Raw genomic sequence first — 20,715 nt, 5'->3', positions numbered from 1 at the left:
GTTAGAAGCAGTAAGAGTTAACTTTACTATTATCTGTTAATGTTGGCATCTGGGCAGTAGGGAGGCCCTTATAGGGTTTGAGAGTCATACTGGCTTTCAAGTTGCCCTAACTTCTCTGTCACCAGTCCCTGGGGGATCTAGAAAAGACTATACGCCCTTACTTTCTTCAAAGTCTCCTATCTGGCACTACTCTCCATTTGAGTTGATAGTTTACAAAATTTATTAATGACACTTCCTTGTTGGAATATGGTGACTGCAATTGCTTTTTCTCTCTCTTCTCTGCAAGCCCAAGTGCTTCCCTTCCTTTATGCTTCAGGTCAACTTCTACCTTTCATGTGTCGTCTTCCTCATCTTTTCAGCTCAATTTCTATAGCACTCAGAGTCCATATTCCACAAACTAGATTACTGTCATTACCACTTTTTATTTTTTCGCTAGTAGTGTTAGCTGTGCAAACTCTACTTCTTCAAATAGCTTTTTTGTTTCTTAAGGGTCAGAAGGACATTTGTGTCTTCCTTTTATTCCCTGTAGCACCCAACTTAGTCTTGAACATACAGGAGGGATTGAATACTTGTGTGTGTGTGTGTGTGTGTGTGTGTGTGTGTGTGTGTGTGACTGGTTGACTTATTGAGAGTCCAGAATGTCAGGGAAGCATATTGAAACAAACAAACACGAGCAAGTAATTTTGCAGCTCTAAGTAGGATGAAGGAATTTAATGGGAACTTGGGATTGGAGGTGGAAAAGGAGGACTTTGAGAGAAGTTGGAGGGAGAAGCTCTGGAAGTTTAAATCTGGGAGAAAAACAAGAATTTGGCTAGAGCTACCATTGCTGGATAAAGGCAGGGCTGTTTGAAAGAGACAGTGTGCCCTAAAGGAGGTAGCGCTAGAGTCACGGATTTGAGTCCTGAGTCTATCACCACCTGTGCCCTTGAGAGAACTACACAACCTCTCTGGGCCCATGCTTCTTTGATTTGAAAGTGAGAAGCTTGGATTAGCAACATCTAATGTCCAAAGTCATTCTAAAACTGTATACTTCTGAGATAGGAGAGAAATAGACAATTCTAGACTGTGATTCCTGAGATTCCAGATGTTTCTTTCTTTTCCCCCAAAGTGTAAAAGAAATAGTGTTGGATAAAGAACGAACACTGCTCTGTCATAGACTCACTGTGTACCACTCTTTCATTCACCCAACAAGTGTTAGCGGAACCCTGCCATGTGGCAGGCTCCAGGCTAGTGCTGGTGACCAAATGGTGAATGAAACTGGCATGTCCCCTTCTCTTCAGATTTACAACCTAGTGGGGGAAAATAGGTCCAGAAATGTAAAGCTATGAATTGGATGAGGTCTAGGAAGGACATGTAGATGGTGGGTGAGAGAGCCAATTTGGACTTAATCTGGGAAGGCTCTCTAGTGGAAATAATCTAGGTAGATGGCAGGTAGAGGAAAAGGACATGTGTGAAGATCTCTTGGTGGGAGGGAGAATGGAAAGTTTGGAAAATAGAACAGTGCAGCTGGAGGTGAGAGGACTAAAGAGGATAATTTAGATAATGAAGGAGTGATGGGGTCAGATTATGGGGGACTTGTTAAACACTGTAAGAATACGGGACACCTGGGTGACTCAGTCAGTTCATGATCTGACTTTGGCTCAGGTCATGATCTCACGGTTCGTGAGTTCAAGCCCCACGTCGGGCTCTATACTGACAGCTCAGAGCCTAGAGCCTGCTTCGGATTCTGTGTCTCCTCTCTCTGCCCCTTCCCTGCTCACACTCTCTCTCTCTCTTCCTCCTCTCCCCCCCCCCACCCCAAACATAAATAAATATTTAAAAAAAACCCCAAAGAACATTGTTCTTTATTTTAGGAAATAGAAGGCACCCATGAGAGAGGGGGGGTGATCAGCATTGTGGTAACTGGATTTGAGAGTGGCTGGAGTGGGTGTGGGTCAGATCACTCAGGAGGAATCCAGGCGAGTCATAGCCGTAGATTGGTTTAGGGAGGTAATGCTAGAGACAAACTGATCACAGACTTTCAGGACCTCAGTTTCCTCATCTGCAAAGAGAAAAGCTAAGTTCAACACTAGGATCCTTTCTGGCAATTTCTGTGGTTTGATGGGATGGAAATACTCTGGGGAAGAGTGTGTTGCTGTGTGGCCTCATGACTAGTGTGTAGACATGTATTCTCACATCCCGCCTTTTGGGGTGGCCTTTTCCTGGATTTGGGGATTCTCTTAGAACTCCTCAGATGAGACATGCATTACAGCAGAGCTTCAAAACTTACAGGATTTCTGACAACTGTATTTTAAAAATTTTACTGTGAATCAAATTATAGCATGGGATGAGGGATTGTTGAAATTTTCCTCTGACTTAAACCTCTCCCTTCTCCTTCTTCTTCTTCTTTTTTTTAAAATCCATATTGGATGGACTAGACACAACAAAACAAACAGCTGCGTCTACTAGTTTTCGTTCTGGCTCCACTGGAAGAAATAATGAGAACACTTTGGAAACATTCCCCCCAGGGACATAAATCCCATGAAAAACTCAAGAATTTTATACCATGACTTAAGGCTTCTTGGTATAACAAGAAGAGGGACAATCTATTGTAAATTTTACAGCCTCTGCCCTGACTATAAAAATATATGCTAAATGCAGACAAATTTTGAAAAATACAGAAAACTGTAAAAGAGAAAATTAAGATTCCTCAAAATCCCGCTACTTAGAGATAAACACTGTTTAACATGTTTATTTATTTTTGATTCATTCTTTCCTATCAATGTACATATGTGAGCATATTTAGACATACAAACACACGCACCCTTCTTTTATTCCTACAGGATGGTGTAATGTTTAGGGGTAGGTGCTCTGCAGTCAGACTGCTTGGATTCAATTTCCAGGCAGCTCTTGGATAAGTTTAACAATTTCCCTCGTTCCTAAGCCTCAGTTTTCTCACCTGTAAATGGGCACAATAATAACACCAGCCTCTAGGACACTGAAAGAGCTAAAGGAGATAAGGTATGTAAAGTCCTTGCTATGGCTCTGGGCACCAGTACTTCAATTTGCATAAATAGATATAGGTTATTTTTGTTATGCCATTTTGTTATATAGTTTCTGTCATCTTAGATTTTCTTCCCTTGTTTTCTGTCACTTTCAGTCTCTCCTGTGATTTGGAAGTTACACATTCTATTTTTATTTCTAGTGACTATTTTTGAGTTGCATTTTAAAACTTTGCTCAGTCTATATTTCTCTAAATATTAAAGTCAATCACTCATATGAGGGCTTTAAGATACAAAACAGATGAACATAAGGGAAGGGAAGCAAAAATAATAGAAAAACAGGGAGGGGGACAAAACATAAAGGACTCTTAAATATGGAGAACAAACTGAGGGTTACTGGAGGGGTTGTGGGAGGGGGATAGGCTAAATTGGTAAGGGGCATTAAAGAATCTACTCCTGAAATCATTGTTGCTCTATATGCTAGCTAACTTAGATGTAAATTAAAATACATAAATAATTAAAAAATTTAAAAACATAAAAATAAATAAAAAACAAAGTCAAGAATTAAATGGTATTTTTTGACCTTCCCCCACCATGAAAGAAAGGACCACTGAATCCTTGAGTGGCCTCCCAGGACATCTGGTTCATTACACGGATAGGTTTCCTGATTTTTTCTAGACTATTAACCCCAATGCAAGATGAGGACACTGAGACTTAGGGAGATTAAGTCACTTGCCCAAGGCCACATATTTTAGGGTATGGGGCTAGTTGTCAAACTCAATTCTTTCTGACTCCAAACTTATTAATTCTTGGCTTATGTCAAGAATTACTCTGGTCACTGAGTTTCTGTTTGAACACTACTGGGAAAAAAAGGATTCATCACTTTCTAAATCAACCTAATCCACCTTGAGTGGTTATAAGTTTTCCTTGTATCCAGCTGGAATTTTGTCCTTCCAGTTTCCTCCCCTAGCATCGACTCCAATTTCCTATTATGCTGATATATTTTGAACAGTCAACCAAACATTCCTTGAATTTTATGTGCTTGGATTCAAAGCAAGTGCTACGTGGGCTTAAGACATGGTCTTTGTCCTTAAGTAGACCTTCGGTGAAGTAAGACCAAAGTATATAAAGTAATTACAGGATAAAATGAAACTGTGAAGAATTAAGTAAAAATATACTGAATGAATTATCAGCTCACGAAAGTTCAACAAAAGGAGAAGAGAGCACAGGGGTACAATTTCCATGGAAAGTTTATCTTTACCTTATCTCTTACTCCATCTGAAATGATATAATTATAATCAAGAATTGGGGATTCAAAGTGCATTATTAGAACTAAATAGTAATGCAATAGCAGAAGAAACTTCTGCAGGGGTCCTTGGATGTTTGATGTAAATGTAAAACAGATTCCACTAAAATAATAAATGTCAAATATAAAATCCATTGTTTCCAATTACTGCCACTTCACAGACTTTAACTACCTAATTTAGCCAAAGCATGAGGGGAAAATATTTTGCACTTGAAAATGTAAATTAAAACATTTTCCAGTGCAGCAACAATGCTGTATTATTGAGCTTGGCAGACCCCTGCTCCATCTCCTATGGTCCATTACCCTGGCCCAGCGCCTTGGAGCTTATCTGGGCTGCAAGACATTCTTTGCTTCAGACTCTGCCTCTTGATAAGGGTTATCACTTTGCTAGATGTAGAGAGCTCATATGTGCCAGCTTAGGGTTTTTACCCTTTACCTCATGGCGAGGTAAGGGGCATGCTGATGGGGTTTTTCCAGAGCCTCATTCTTTTCTCTTTTACTGAAAAAATTGGGCTATGTCATTTCCATCAAGCCTTTGCAAACCTCTTAGCAGAAAGACACAATGTTTCTGCTTATTCAGGATCCTTCTTGTACCAAATTTTAGGTTCTTTATGTGGCTTAGCTCAGAGAACAGACAGGTGACCCATGCTTCAGGGAGTTTATTTTAAGGAAATTAGAGCAGGATCAGCTTGAAGACAAGTTATGCTCTGTGTATCTCTCTCTTGGGCTAGGGGGGTCTTTGTGATTCATGGCTTCTGTCTGCACATGCTCTCGGTATTGACTGGCTCCCTATGTTCCCTCATAGTTTCTGCTTTCTTATAATGGCCTGCAGATGGCGTGGACTTGCCTTGGTCTTGGAGTCTACCTGATAATGCTAACCATCACTTACATGGTGCTAACTGTATGTTAGCCATCATTCCAAGTGCTTCCCACATTCATTTACTCTTTGAACTTTACACTAGGGCCACAGTGCAGGTTCTATTATCACTTCCATTTTTACAGATGAAGACACTGAGTTCAGAGAGATAACGTACCTTGGCCAAGATCACACAGAACTGACAACTGGTACAAGGATCCAGGCTGACTAGATCCAATCTTCATTCCCTACTGTAATATGCCTACTAATGGTATTCTTTCAGTTTTAACTCCCATTCCTTCATTTTCTCAGTATTTCTAAATACACATTCTGCTATAGACTGAATATTCCTGTCCCCCCCAAATTCATATTCTGAAATCTTACCACCCCAGGGTGATGGTGTTATGAGGTGAAGCCTTTGGGAGGTGATTAGGTCATGAAGGTAGAGATCTCATGATGGGATTAACACCCTTATTAGAGACCCCAGATAAATTTTTCCTCTTACACCATGTGAGGTTATAGTGAGAAGACAGTTGTCAATGAGGAAATGGGTCCTCACCAGAATCTGAGCAGTACCATGACCTTGGATTTCCCAGTCTCTGGAATTGTGAGAAATGAATGTGTGTGTGTGTGTGTGTTTTTTTTTTTTAATAGCCACTCAATCTATGCTATTTTGTTACAGCAGTCTGAACAGACTAAGACAAATTCCCAAGGGAAAGAATCTAATTGGTCAGTTCTTCATTCTGTGCCTGGTTGCATCATAATTTTCTGTCTCTGGTCCAATGAACGATATACATCTCACTAGGGCTAGGGGGATCATGTATCTTACAATGTGGTCACATTGGGTTTCCTGGTCAAAGGGGTTCGAGAGAGGGCATCATTGCCCAGATCAGGCGTGGAAGGGTAGGTCCTGTTAACTGAACTTTTATACCCATGAACACTATTTTTGACATGTAGGGTTAAAATATTTACATGTATCCACAGGCTTCCTTCTTAGAGTCACTGAGTCTGCTAACTTGGAGGTCTGTCTGTCCAAATTTTGAAGTGTTCATCCACATTATTGTTATCTGGTTGAGATGAAGGCATATTGCAGCATGCCAGAAAGCATGCTACCTGCTGGTTTAATTTGCTCCCTGTGGAGCCTACTGCATTAGCACATCAAACACTACCTGCTCATAGGTGATGTGTAGGGTACAGAACAGCAATGAGAGTGTCTCTGCCATAAGGAATTTATAATCTTGAGGAGAAAAGTCTTGTGCACCGGCACACAGAACAAAACAAAGCCCTGTTGATGAAAGAAAAATTCCACCAATATTTACCAAGTACCATGCTGGGTGTTTTCACAGATGGTACCTTACTTGGTTTTCACCATCACTCTACGTGATATGTGACTTATGCCCATTTTTCAGATGAAGAAACCATGCGATGGTGATGTCGACTGTCCCAAGACACAGATGGCATGCAATAGGCATGGTCTTCAACTACGGATTGCCCTGACCATTGCAAAATGCTCAACATTTTTGTTCTGAGTGGCCCACTTCTAACTGGAATAAGTCACATGGGTTTTCAATTTATGTAACTGGCTCTGAGAACCTTCCGAAGATGGAACTGGTTTAGCAATATTTATTTCTGAGGACAATGAAAAGCAGAGATTTTGCTATGACAAAATTCTGAAAACCTTTGCCTTGGGTCTTGCTTTGCTTCCTAGACAAATGCAGCAGTACTGGGCTGGAATTCTGTTCTCCCAGCTGGAGCCCAGGGGAGTGATGAGGTGAGGTCTAGCTAGATACAGAATCTACAGGAGAATGAATCTTGAGCTGAGCCCGCCTTGCTCTCCCTCTCTTTAGCTTAGGTGCTAAACATGAACTTGAGTAAGTCTTGGGCTTGTATGATCCTTTCTCTGGTATCCTTTCTCCAAGTGATTAAGAGCTTGGACTTTGGTGAGAGACAGACCTAGGTGTGGTCTTAACTTTGGCATTTATCACCTGTGTGACATGAGGCAAATCAAGTGCTATCCAGGAACCTCATGTGCCTAACATGTGCTTGCTAGACTATATCTATTATCATTAATTTCCTCGTTCTCATCATCTAGGCCCTAGTTTCTAGGAAAAGCATTTTTTAAAGTATTTTGTAATGCTGGGCTTCTTTGGGATACTTTTTTCTTTTTTTTTTCTCCATTTCCCTCTTTGAAAATGTTTATTTATTTATTTTGAGAGAGAGAGAACATGAGTGGAAGAGAGGCAGAGAGAGAGGGAGAAAGAGTATCCCAAGTAGGCTCTACACTGTTAGCACAGAGCCCAATGAGGAGCTCAGTCTCATGAACTGTGAGATCATGACCTGAGCCAAAATCAAGAGTCAGACACTTAACCAACTGAGCCACCCAGGTGCCCCCAAGATTTATTTCTCTTTGGAAATTTGGCTCATGTGATTTCCTGGCAGGGGAGAAGCTTGTCCTTATGGTCAGGTGATAAAGAGACATGTGAAAACAATGATGTCAAGTGTCACCAGAGGATTAGAATTAGTTGCCCATGGACGTGTCCTCATGCTCCTATGCAAACATACAATGAGTAGTGAGTAGGCCTCTTGTTCTCCTCCAAGGAAAACTGTACTTATCCCATTCTGCTTCTAAGAAATGTCCCCCCTGCCCCATCCTAATCATGTGGTTTGGATAGAAATGGACAAATTCTTTTTTTTTTTATGTTTATTTTTGAAAGAGAGAGAGAGAGAGAGGCAGAGAGAGAGGGGGACAGGGGGACAGAGGATCCAAAGTGGGTTCTGTGATGACAGCAGAGAGCCCGATGTGGGGCTTGAACCCATGAACCATGAGATCATGACCTGGGCCAAAGTCAGACATTCAACTGACTGAGCCAACCAGGTGCCCTGGAAATGGCCATATTCTTATGGATCTCATCAACTTGGCCTCTATTCTTTGATTTAGGATAAACATATGATTTGTGCTTGGCCATTTGGAGCACTTTCCAGCTTTTAGAACTTGGGATGAGAGAAAGTGAGATGTACTGCCTGATCATGTTGGTGGTCATGTTTTCTGTTACATCAAAGAAGACTGTCTGAGAGAATGAAAAATATGTGCAGAGAGAAGCAGAGATGAGAGATAAAGAAAAAGTGTTTTGGCATCTTTTGGGGCCCTGGTTCCATTGTCCTTTAAACCACATGCCCTCAAACCTTCCTGTAGGAACATAGGTTAAAAGTTTACACTGTTTAAAACTAGTTGAAATTAAGGTTCTGTCACTTGCAGCCTTTATTGTTAACTATTGCCGAATGATAGACTACTACAAAAATTGGTGACTGAAGACAACAATGCTCATTTATTATCTTATTATCCAGTTTCTGTGGGTCAGGAATTCAGGAGAAGCTTTTCTGGGTGATTTTGACTTGGGATTGATTTGTTCATTCAGATGTTGGTGGGCACTACAGTCACCTGAAGCCTGGAATGGGGCTGGAGGATCTGTGTCACATGGTGGTACATTGGTACTGGTTGTTGGTGGGAGGTTTCACTTACTCTTCACACAGACCTCTCCACAGAGCTGCTTGTGCCCATATGACATGACAGATGGCTTCCCCAAGAACAAGTAATCCAGGAGGCCAAGGTGGGAGAAGCAAATGTCTGTTATGACCTAGCCTTGGAAGTCACACATTGTCACTTCTCCAGTATTGTATTGTTCATATAGGTTAGCTCTGATTCAGTATGGGAGGGGACTATACAAGGACATGAATACTAAGAGGTGAAGATTATTGGAGGCTGTCTTGGAGGCTGGTTACGATGGAACCAAAAGAGTCCTGACTGGTACATTGTGGTGACAGATGTCTCTACCTGAAGGATAGATTTTATACCATATAGGTATTCTGATCACTATGATAATCAATATTTGTTCATTAGGTAATTGCCATTATTTATCACCTATCATCTCTTTGGAGGTTAAATTCATATAATATAATTCTCTCTTTTCACCTCATATATAATATGCAAACGATTCATGAATAGAGTTCCATTTTTGTCCAAATAGATTTTTCATTGGTTAAGTTCCTCGGTTGTGCATAGGCATGGAGGTGTGAGATGATGACATGAAGAAGTTAAGAACAAATTGCTAACCTCCAAGTTCTGCCATTTTCCCAGTTCAGAGGTCGTAGAATTAGGGTAAGAGGAATGGGTTTAAAACATCTGGTTTCTAGTTCTGAATTTGCCACATACTAACTGTGTGACCTTAGTCCCTTAAGCTCAATGAGTCTCTTTCCTCATGTTTAAAAAAGGGATCAATATTTTTATCTTATAGTGGACTTAGGAGGATTCTGTGATTTGGTGCTTTATAAACTATGAGATGCTACTTGTTGCTGCAGAAAGGTACCGTGGTATTGGCTTGGGAATCAGAAATCAGACTTGGGTCCAGTTTAGCCACTTGTGGGCCACATAATTTTGTGAGGAATTATTTATCCCCCCTGAGTTTGGATCTCCTCCTCTGTAACACCAATTTAATAATAATAATCATAGTTTCATGCAGATATGGAGTTCAGATGAAATGCTGTCTGTAAAAGTTTGGAACACAGCTTTGCTATGACAATGTCTATTAGAGAAGGGTTGGAACCAAATTTACTGTATCTTTTATATCAAAGTAAACATGACCAAGTAATTTTACTTAATGAATCAACATGTATTGAAGATAAGTATATGGCAGATGTGAGCTAAGTGCTATGGATACAACAACAAACAGGACAGACGCTATTATCCCTGTCTTCTCAGAGCTTAGAGTTGATGAAGGAATGATAAACAGGCCAGATATTACAAAGCCCTGTGATAAATGGTATGGATGGGCATGTGGGTGCTATGGGAGCATGTAGGAGTGTTGCCTCACACAGGCTTGCAGGGTCATGGAAGGCTTTCATGAAGAAATAAGGTCTAAAGTAAGATCTGAAAGTTGAGTTGGAATTAGGTTAAAGGAAGTGGGTGAGAGTTAAAGGGAGGAGCATCCCAGATGGAGGAAAGAGCCTACCCAAAGAATGAGAGGTAAGAGAACACAGGATGGTCAAAAATTATTCACTGTGGCCGGAGCCATGAGACAGAGGCAGAGCCCTTTGTGAACTAGGGTTGAAGAGATGCCCGATCTTAGAGAACTCTCTGGTAGGCATGCTAAAGCTTTGTCCTGGATTTTGTCTTGAGGGCAATGAGGATTCCCTGGAGGAGTTCAAAGCAAGAAAGAGACATATTAGATTTGCATTTTAGGAAACTCACCCACTCCATATTTTTCAAAGAGGCTGCTAGTGGCATTTTGAGTGGAACAATTCTCTACTATGGAGATCATTCCAGCTGTGGTTGCAGATTACTGGCTTCCCAAAGATACCCATGTGCTAATTCCCAGAACCTATGAACAGGTTATATTACATGGCAAAAGGGACTTTGTGGATAGTATTAAAGTTATGGGTTTTAAAATAAGGAGGCTATCCTGGGTTACCTAGATTGGGCAGGCCCCATCTAATCACATGGGCCCTTAGAAGGGAAGAGGAAGACAGAAGAATCAGGGAAAGATGTGGTAGGAGACGCGAGGCATGAAAAGTATTCAATCCACCATTACTTTCTTTGAAGATGAAGGGAGAAATGAACCAAGAAGTATGGGAGGCCCTAAAAGCTTGAATGATCTCTGCTGATAGCCAGCAAGGAAACTGCCACTTCAGTTCTACAATCCCACGGAACTGAATTCTGCCAACAACTTTACTGAGCTTGGAAGAGGAGCTCGCTTCCATTAAGGAGTGCAGCCCTTCCGAAACCTTGATTTGAGCCCAGTTAGACCTCTGTCAGACTTCTGACCTACATAACTTTTGCAGTAATAAATGGATGTTGCTTTAAGCTGCTAAATCTGTGGTACTTCACTACCCGAGCAGTAGGAAATGAGAACACTAGATAATGCAGCCTCCCTGGCTCCTATTCCTTTAATGACAGCATGGCCCCCCACCCCCTGCCCCCACTTATGTGACAATCCCAATGGCTCTCACACATTTCCAAACCTCTGCTGCTGCTGGGGGCAAGGGTGGGGGTAGAGCAGTTTGCCCCTGGTTGAGAATCACTGCACTGGAGAACTGTGGATAGGAAGAAGGCTGTGTGGAAGGCAGAGGAACCAGTTAAGAGGTTGTTGTGAAATTTAAGCTGAGCAATGAAATGGCCTGAAGGAACATAGTGGGAACATTCATGGGAATAGGGAAGGGGATGACTTTAAGAGATAATTAGGAAGCAGAACCAACAGTGGTGGTTTGATTAGCATTGCGGGTGAGCAATCTCCTCTGTCCCCAGCCTCCCCCCACCACCACCCTTCCACCCCCACCAGCACCACACACATCTAAAAGCAAAGAGCATTTTTGTAGAAACCTGACTTCCCCTCCAGTGAGCAAGAGGACACACTCTTGGAGCCATCAGCAATTTGTACCAGGATCAGCCAAGGAAGGGAAATGACAGCAGAGCTATTGCAAACCCAAAAGGCCCCTTATGGCCAGAGGCACCCAGTTGGTGAAGCCCAGTAATTGCTTGAACACTTTTCAGCTACTCCATGCTGCAATTGACGACAGGAAATGAGGAGAGATTTTATACTTCCCAACAGAAGCAAGTCGGGCGATCCAAATGGCTGGAATGTAGTTCGAACCAGGGTGTTTGGCTGAGCTGACCAAACCCCTGTGTGCAGTTTGAAAGCATTTTGCCCTGGAGATTTTTATTTATACTTTGTCCATAAGAACCTGTGCCCCTTACTTACAGCCATGGACCCAAGTGCTTGTAGTAAATCCCTTCTGTGTGAAATACTTGGTGCGGTTTCTGCCTTCCTGACTGGACCCTGAGGCAGGGCACATACCACACCACACACACAAGCCTATTTCAACAGTGAGTTTGTTCTCACTCTGAGATGTCACAGCCCACTGGCTTCCCAGCCCTCCTCTGGTTTGTGCTGAGTTCCCCAGCCTAGTGACTGGGAGGGCCAACACTGCATCATTGACCCCTAATCCTGGGAAGATGAACACAACAGAGCATGTAACCAGTTACCCAAAACAAATGCAAGTGTCATAGGAACCTTTTAAAGTTGGTTCTCAGTGGGAAACGAAAATTCTCCCTGCGTTTGCATTTTCCTTACGTTCTTGAAAACAGCCACGGTGACATGAATGAAACATCAAGTCAAAAAATAATGATTCAACATAATTCATAGGTCATAGCAGAGAAGCTGAGTTTTTTTGTGCTCTTTTATGCATAGGGATTGATGAATCCCGCAGGTATTCCTGACGTCGGCACTTTAGGTAAAGTGTTCAGCCTGTAATATTAAGACTAATTGGCCAATATGTAATTCACACATGAAGGTTTTGCCTTTCAAAGTCCAATGAAAGTTGACCACACACTCTTATCCCCAGTGGAACTGAAGTGGGTCATGTCACGGGGGAGGTCGGCAATGTGTCTGCTTAAGCAAAGCATTTCCCCCTTTCTGCCTCTTGATGAAAGTCCATTTAAGTGGAATCAGTTCTGTTTCTTAAAGACAAAGTTATCTCATTTTCAAATAATAATAACAATGTTAAGTTTCAGCCCCAAAGCAGGAAAACCCAGGGCTGATGCTTCTCATTGCTCTACACTTACCTTGCTTCTGAGTCATTTTCAGTTCCAAGAGATCCTCTTTGTTCTCTGCCCAGGCACTGAGAAAAAGCCAAGGACAGAAAGCAGGCCTCGCTGTCAAACGTTTTCGGTGTCATTTTCCTAATGCTGACTACGTATCAGTATGTGTGATTTTATAATTATAGCTGTTTATTTGATTTGGATAGGCAAATTGGCTTGGGAGTGAAAGGGATGTTTTATGTCAAGATGCTCTAACTTTGGTTGGCAATTATCTTCTGAATATTTAGGAATGGTGACAGCCGTCTCTCCATTCTTGAATATATTTCTGGCATTGTCGGGGCTTCAGTCCCAGGAAGGGAGGAAGAAGGCTCCTATACAAGAGGAGATAGCTAATAAAACTATAGTGGTGGGATTTTTTTTCTATAAAAGAAAATCCATAAGTGACAAAATATCTCACCAAGTCATTTTTCCTCCCCAGTGTCTTGGCATTGTGCGCGTGCTTGGCACATGCACAAATTAAGTTTACAGATTCTGTAAAGCAATTCATCCTGCTCTGAATCTAATGCCAGTAATTTTTCAAGGAAGTCAGCAAAATGTAGCCCAAGAAGGAAAACACTGCCATTATTTTTTCAGAACTCTATTGTTTTTATTCAATCTGCTACTGAACTATGACTAAATCATTTACTCTTCATATTTAATTTTTAATTTTGCGATATTCTCACCCCAAATGAGGTCAAGTCCTAAATCCTTGTATCCTAACATCCCAGCTGTACAGTCATATAAGAGGTTTGTTTCAGTAAAAATGATTACTGGTGTCTATAATAGAATTGTAATAACTCAATACTGTTTTATAAATTTTTGATTCACTCTGCATTTTTTATTTGACAGCTTGCCAAGTTCCAGTTTTTATCTGATCATCTTTGCATCAATAATACATGAAGCTGAGATCTTCTGAAAAGAGGATACTATTCTCCCCCCTCACTGAATGCTTTGCTTTTGCCAGCACCAACATTGATTTGGATTTAATAATCTGTAGTCCTTTTGGTTTGATCACACTTCTCAGGAAACCCCAAAAAGAGCCATGGCCACATATCCACCAACATGGAATCAATTGCTCCTTCTTAATAAATGCAATCATTGAACACCTGATCCATACGTTGCTTGTTACGTGTAATTGATTAAAGTTTCGACATAGTTAAGATTTGAGTGGCCCCAGGTTTTCCATATTCAGATCCTCTCAACCAAAAAAATGACAATCAACAAAACCTATGCCGTAGAAGGATGATGTTTCTGATTGTAATTCCTTGTCACCTCCATCATCGCACATTTCGTCACACTCTGCTCTTAAACGATGGTAGCAGTTCTGCTGCTCTCAAGCTTCTCTCGCTCCAGCTGTTCACGTTAAAGACCACTGTGTGAGTAACAGGTCTACCCATCACCCACCTCCAAGATTGTTATAAATAATCAGTATCAGGAAAAGGAACTGACTAGGACTGAGAGCACCACATCTTCATCTATTGTCTTATTTTCCACCTCTAAGGAATGCAGCCAAGGGCCTTTTACAATTCATCATTCCCATCTCAAATAAACAATGAAATGCTGGTGAGTAAGAGAATTGCTCACCCAATGGTTGTCAAGTGATTAAATCAGAATCTCTGGGGGGTGCATTGTGGGCATTTGGTATTTTTAAAAGCTCCTCGGGTCATTTCGATGCGTAGCCAAGGTCGAGGCTCAGTGTGCCCCAACCTGAAACCTTGCCACTCTGTGTAGCTGGGTGCCAGCCTCATGGGCTTGTTAGAAATTCAGAAATGTACTGAATCAGCTAGATCTGTTGCACCCGGTTTACTGAACAGAATCTGTGTATTAGCAAAATCTTCAGGTGATTTGCAGGCACGCTGAAGTTGGAGAAAAACTGACCTAAACTGCTATTGTTGTAAGAGACATCCCTAAATTAGGTAAGCCGATTGCTGAACAGATTGGCCTCTCTCGGTGTCTCTGGAGGAAGTGGGGTGTAACCGTGGGTCTATTGTCAGGCAGTTCTGGGTTTGTACCCTAGTTATGTCAGTCAGTAGCTGTGTGACTTCGGGAAAGTCTCTCTAAGCTTAAGTGTGCTCACCTGTGTAATGATACTAATAATAGTACCCACCTCTCTCGGGTTATCAGGAAAATGAATTGACAGATTTCATGGAAAGTGCTTGAGACAATGCCAGGTGCACTGTAAACAAGCAATATTTTTTAGCAGTTAATACTAACATTGATAAAGTTATACTCTTCAGAGACTCTGCAATTTCTCAGATGTTTAAACGCAGATAATAATTCTTGTTTATTTATCTGTTCACCCTCAAAGCCAAGTGAGGCTTTTATGAAGGTCAGCCCTAATGTCCACCCTTGCATTTTCAGCTCACACTTGATCCCATTCATCATTTACAGGAGGGACAACAAGAAGGTTAATGGATGCCTAGAACAACAGTGCAGTAGTGAGCTCAACCAGAATGCCTTTCCTAATGCCTGAGTCCGGGTGACTTCAGCTGAATTTTCTTTGGAAGCCATTGCCATTGTATGTAAAAGGACTCACAAAGCAGGCTCCATGTGGGGCTAACTCTGTTCACCTACATTTGGCCTGATTTGGAAAGCTTTCTTGGCTTTTTCCCATCCAATCCAAACAGGGATGGGAGATTTTATTAAAATGACTTGGGCCCAGCCTGCTCTGTGTTCTGAACCATTGAAGAGAGCCAAAAATGTCCCCTGGTGTCCATAGAAACATTGTTCTTATTTTTCAAAATTAATCCTGCCGAATTTGCGAGGCTGCCTCACCTCCATCAGAGCTGCAGACGGCCAGGACAAAGAGCTGTTTTGATGTTCCCAGCTGGGAACCCTGCCCTCAGCAAATACAGTTGATATAAATAAATGGTCTCTTGCCTGCCTACATTCATGCCCATCTGTTTGGAGGGCGTGGTGCCCAATCAAAAGTTGCCTAGACGCTCACCATGGGCACCGGTGCCAAGGAAGGACGATTTCATGGCAGCCTGCCTAATGCTGTGAGTGCCATCTTTCCAGTAGTGGGTTCTCATGCTGGACCAGAATGGGAGCACTGGCACCGCATGTTTCCTTACTGTTGATCGCACCTGTTGACAAGGTGGTGCCAAACTAAAAAAAGAGGGAGAGAAAGAAAACTGCTGTGTAGGAACATCGTTGGGCTCCCAGGGCCTGGCACATCCACTAAGACAGATTCTAATTAAGTAGAGAAAGTCTCTGCCCATGGATGTTCTGATGAGGCACGAGATTGGCAAGTCAAACTTTACTTGGCTCTATCACAGGGGCAGAGGGCTAGCTGCTCCCAGCTGGCAGTCTGCCCCTGTCTAATAGAGGAAATATGATAGAATACTGGTCTTTGTGATGACATCAGGAGCCAGACAAACCGGGGGAATGAATCATGCTGAGCCCAGCCCACCATCCCCTTGCTCCCAATTTTCACCCACCCACAGGCAATGATAGACCTGATGAACACAACTTACACACCGTAAAAACCTAGGAGCTGATTTTATTTTGCGTTGGCTGAGCTTGAGAAAGGAAACGAAGCCAGTCAGGAGAATGCAGGATGTGGGGACATTTTCATGCTGATAAAGGTAAATAAATTCCCTCAGAGTTTGTTAAGCGCGATTGCTAATAAATGCACGTACTCAGGTCAACAGGGGACCACAAAGGGGACCAGGAGAGAATCCTCACAGCAAAAGTTAGGAAATTACTAATCCCAGCATTCTCTGTGGACCTCTAAAGGGCTAAAAACAGTGGTTCTCAGCCACAGAATATTGTGGAGATGCGGAGTGAGTAATCTTTATTGATGAGAAATTCAGGCACACTACCTTGTCCTGTGGAAGAAAAATAGGTCGAGAAACTGCTGGCTGAGAGAATCAAAGCAACATGCCTTATTTACACTTAAAAGGGCATTTGTTAGTTCAATATTTGGTTTTGATCCGAAATTTGCATCGTCTTATTTAAACAGGAAGTCTATCAGTTAGACTTGTGGATAAATCTTGAGGTAAGTTGACAACAGTCCTCCAAGATGTCCATGTGCTAATCCCCAGAACCTGGAAATATGTTACCCGATGGGACAAAAAGGACCTAGCAGATGTGATTAATTTAAATATCTTGAAATGTGGGAGATTATTTTGGATTATCTGAATGGGTCTGATGTAATCACAAGGGTCCTTATTAGAGCAGAAGGCAGTGTGAAGAGGGCAGCAGAGACTGGGTGATGTGTTTTGAAGATGAAAGAAGGGGCCCAAAGCCAAGGAATACACACAGCCATCAGATGCTGAAAAAGGCAGGGAAACCAGTTCTCTCCTCAGAAATTCCAGAAGGAACCAGCTTTGTATATACCTCTATTTTAGCCCAATAAGACTGATTTTGGAGTGCTTACAATTCCTTCAGAATTGTAAGAGAATAAATGTGTTTTGTTTTAAGCCAATAAGTTGTGTAACTTGTTACAGCAGCATTAGGAAACTAATGCAATCCTTAGCTCTGTGTAGCCGACTCAGGGTGGCCCAAACTGGAGGGCCCCAGGCAACACAGAGCTTGGAGTAACACAGTCTTATCAGCTGCTCTGATAGAACCGACTAATTCAGTTCATTGTTTTTCTCCCCAACTCACTGGCCTTTTCTTCCCCCATCATGAATACAAAAGACTGCAATCAAATCCAATGTTTTTGTTTATCCTTATTGGCATTGCACAAGCCTAAGTTTAAAAGAAACAGTTCTCCATCAGGTCTTGGGTCCCACCCTTAAATTCACAACATTTGGCCTACCAGGAGAGAATATCACTCAAATTAACAGCACAGGCAATGCCAGCTCTAATCGGAAGCATTCAGATCCCAAAGGCTGGGAACAGTTTTAGAGCCTCAGTTTAGATTTATGTTTGACTAATGTTGTATCCCTACTATGTGCCAGGTATGAACCATTGTATGTTGACATTTGGAATAGATCCCCAAGCAACACGATGGGTTAACTTTGCAATTACTGGATATACATGCAGTGTGAAATAGCCATTATTATTAGAAGTTAATAGGTGACTTATTCCTCTCAGCAACTGACCTAACACTGTAGGGCGCCTGCTGTCACTGAATGTTAGCAGCAGGTGCCTGTCCATATACTGGTCCATCATTCCATCTCAGTGTAGCAGTGTGTCAAACACAGGGAGTTGGGACATTGAGGCTTTTCTTTCCAGGAAGCAACTTTATTCATGCCAGCACGGGCTCAGTGGGCTAAGACCCCAAAAGGCTGAGCCCTGAGCATAGCAGGGGGGGGGGGGCTGCCTTTTGTACAATTTTGCTCCTTTGTCTCCCATATATGGTAACATACATCTGAATGAGTGGTCTGTGTTGCAGAGTTGTGAGGAAGGTCACGCACTTGCACATAGCCAGGTTGCCTTTCCTTGTCTTGAGGTTTTTACCACATTCCTTAGGGAGAAGCTCTACCACATTCCCCCCTTTGATGCTTGGACCCCCTATTTTGGGTCAAAGAGCATCATCTTGGTTTAGAGGTTTATACTTCCATAACATCATCACATGTGTGGCCGTTTCCCTTTTGACTATCGCCTCAGTGAGGTTGGAGACAGACTGTATAAGCCAGGGACCTAAGCAAGGTAGGATTAAGCAAGCTCCCAAAATCAAGAGGATAATACTTAGGTGGGTTTTGAATCCCCAAAGAGTTGAAAACCCTCCTGCAAATAACTCCCCAGGGTCTCAAACTTTCCGGGTCTGGACTGGCACAAGCAACATTTCTCGTTCGATTTATGATCTCCTTTGTGACTTTTCCTTCATCATCTATCTGTAGGCAGCAGTTGCTCAGGTTAAACTTCCCACAAACTCCTCCCCCAGAAGGAAGCAAGTAATCTAAGGCCAAGCGATTTTGATAGATAGCATCGTGCATTTTGGTTTGCTGCTTGGCTAGTAAGTTAAGAGCTCTGGCACTTTCATTGGTTATAACTTCTACAACTGCTTGCAGTCTGATTATGTGGTTTAACATGTAAATGGGATTGCAGTAACAATCCTACCCCATCCTCTAACCTCTCCTAACCCATCCTCTGCTAGGTGGCAGGGCCATAATATTGGATTATACACTTGGGAGGCCATTTATCATCTTTCCAATTGCCAATTTGTAGGGCACATCATTTCCTTTGAGTCTCCCTGTCCCCATACACTTGGACTCCCAAATCCTCCCCTCTGGTGAGGGGGAGCAGGAAGAAAGGTGGATGAAAGGTTCCCAGCACACATGACCCTGACCAGCCTTAGGGAAGTACTATATAGGCTATCCTTCCACATATCCAGTATAGTCAACCTGGGGCCCGCCATTCAATGGCTGCATTGACATTGCCCCAGGCCTCTTGGAGATGAGAGAAGTTAGACAAGGGGTGGGGATCTGTCTGACTCAAGGTGATCTGGGGATCCCCACCACTGTGTTTCCCGGGGGGTTGAGTTATAAAATCTTTGGCCTAGACACGTGAAGCTTCCAACAGAGATGGTGAACTTTCTTCCCCACCAGGCAAGGCAGTTTGTCTCAATAATTGAGGATTTGAAGAGCCAAACCCTGGTAGGACTGGATTATTCTGTTCCATTATAAGGTTTGTGGGGATCTAATTCTCTAGCCTCCCATGGTCATTGATCTCCCATGTTGGTTCCCACGCATACGTAGCAATAAGAGATCTTCAGAGTCTGGGCTATAGTCTCTGCTAGGGCTAGAAACACGTTCCTTGCTGTGACTGAAATGGGAGCGGGCTATTTCTTATTTCTTCATAGAAGGAGTGGAAGACTTGATGGGACATGGTTGGATGGGCGGTAGTGACTCTCTTGAAATATAGCACAGTCCCTGGGTCTCTGCCTCGCCCAGGGATCCGGATGCCAATTCAGGTGCCCCATTGCCATTTGGAATCTCCTGGGTTAATGATGGTAAAATTAACAGCATTACAGACCTTTGATTGACAACCTGATGTAGCAGCCCCCTTCTGAAGGAGCACTGTTGTGCTTTCTTTTTTCCAAGTAGCCCGTGAAACACAGCTCCAGCTGGGGCATAAAAACTCAGGTGTATAGGCACATAAACCATTTTCCTCACACATGCATTTGTCATTGAGTCAGTAAACCCACTCCCAGTCTAAGCCTCCACATGGTGTATAAAGAGTCTTTGGGCCCTCTGTGACAAGTGCCCACTTTTTTCTTATGACAGATGCCTCTGTGCCAATACCTATAACCACACATACGTCAAACAACATTGACACTGGTCCTTTTGGGTTAGTAATTTGTGTCCAGCTGACCAAGGCCTCCCCTCCCCCTCTGGAACCTTGGTAGGATCAGACTTCTAACCAATCTTCACTGAGGGAGTACTGTGGGGTGAAGCAAGTGTTATTGACTCTCCCATTGGCAGATAGAATAGGTGGTCTTATGTCTGCAGGTCCCCAGTCCTTTTCCCTGCGATGAGAAGTGGGTATGGTAAAGTCCAAGTGACTCTCTGGCCTGACCTGGTTATATGAATACATGGGTCACATGATGAGGGATATAGGTCTACAGAAGGGGTCCAGATTAGAAGCAACCAATACCAATGAAGCATCCCTCCACAAAGGGAAGGTGGCACTAACAGAAACCTCTCACCACACATGCAGCCAGCCGGGCAGCCACTGCCAGTCCTATGGCAAAAAGTAAAGCAAGAATCACAATAATAGCAAGAAACAAGGGTGACAGTGCATCCCAGTAAGGAAACAGATATAGAAAATAAGGACAGTCGATTTGTCCCACCAGACCATCGATTCCTCAGGGTTCTGCCATGCATAGATTAGTCAGCTTCTGGAGTGACTAAAGCAGGGCTGTAGTGTCCCAGAGGCTCTGGAGTTGCAGATTGCTCCCTCCATATGGTCAGCTTGCACGGTGTTGATGGATCAGGAATGTACTCCCAGTTTCGAGATGCTGCCTTCACTGTGCTGTGGTGAATTCAGG

At 42.7% G+C, this 20,715-nt stretch overlaps 1 long non-coding RNA gene across 6 annotated transcripts in view; it reads left to right on the top strand.

Annotated features, from left to right (window-relative positions):
- The first annotated feature begins 16,158 nt into the window (after positions 1–16,158).
- LOC125919446 (uncharacterized) overlaps positions 16,159–20,715 on the top strand; it is a 101,199-nt gene continuing 96,642 nt past the window's right edge. For all 6 annotated transcript variants that reach the window (XR_007456787.1, XR_007456785.1, XR_007456788.1 and 3 more), the window contains exon 1: positions 16,159–16,360. This is a non-coding gene — a long non-coding RNA (uncharacterized LOC125919446). The remainder of the gene's footprint in view (positions 16,361–20,715) is intronic.

This window comes from Panthera uncia, chromosome B4, assembly GCF_023721935.1.
Source record: "Panthera uncia isolate 11264 chromosome B4, Puncia_PCG_1.0, whole genome shotgun sequence".
Classification (NCBI taxonomy): Eukaryota; Metazoa; Chordata; class Mammalia; order Carnivora; family Felidae; genus Panthera; species Panthera uncia.
This window is presented reverse-complemented; position numbering and strand designations above follow the sequence as displayed.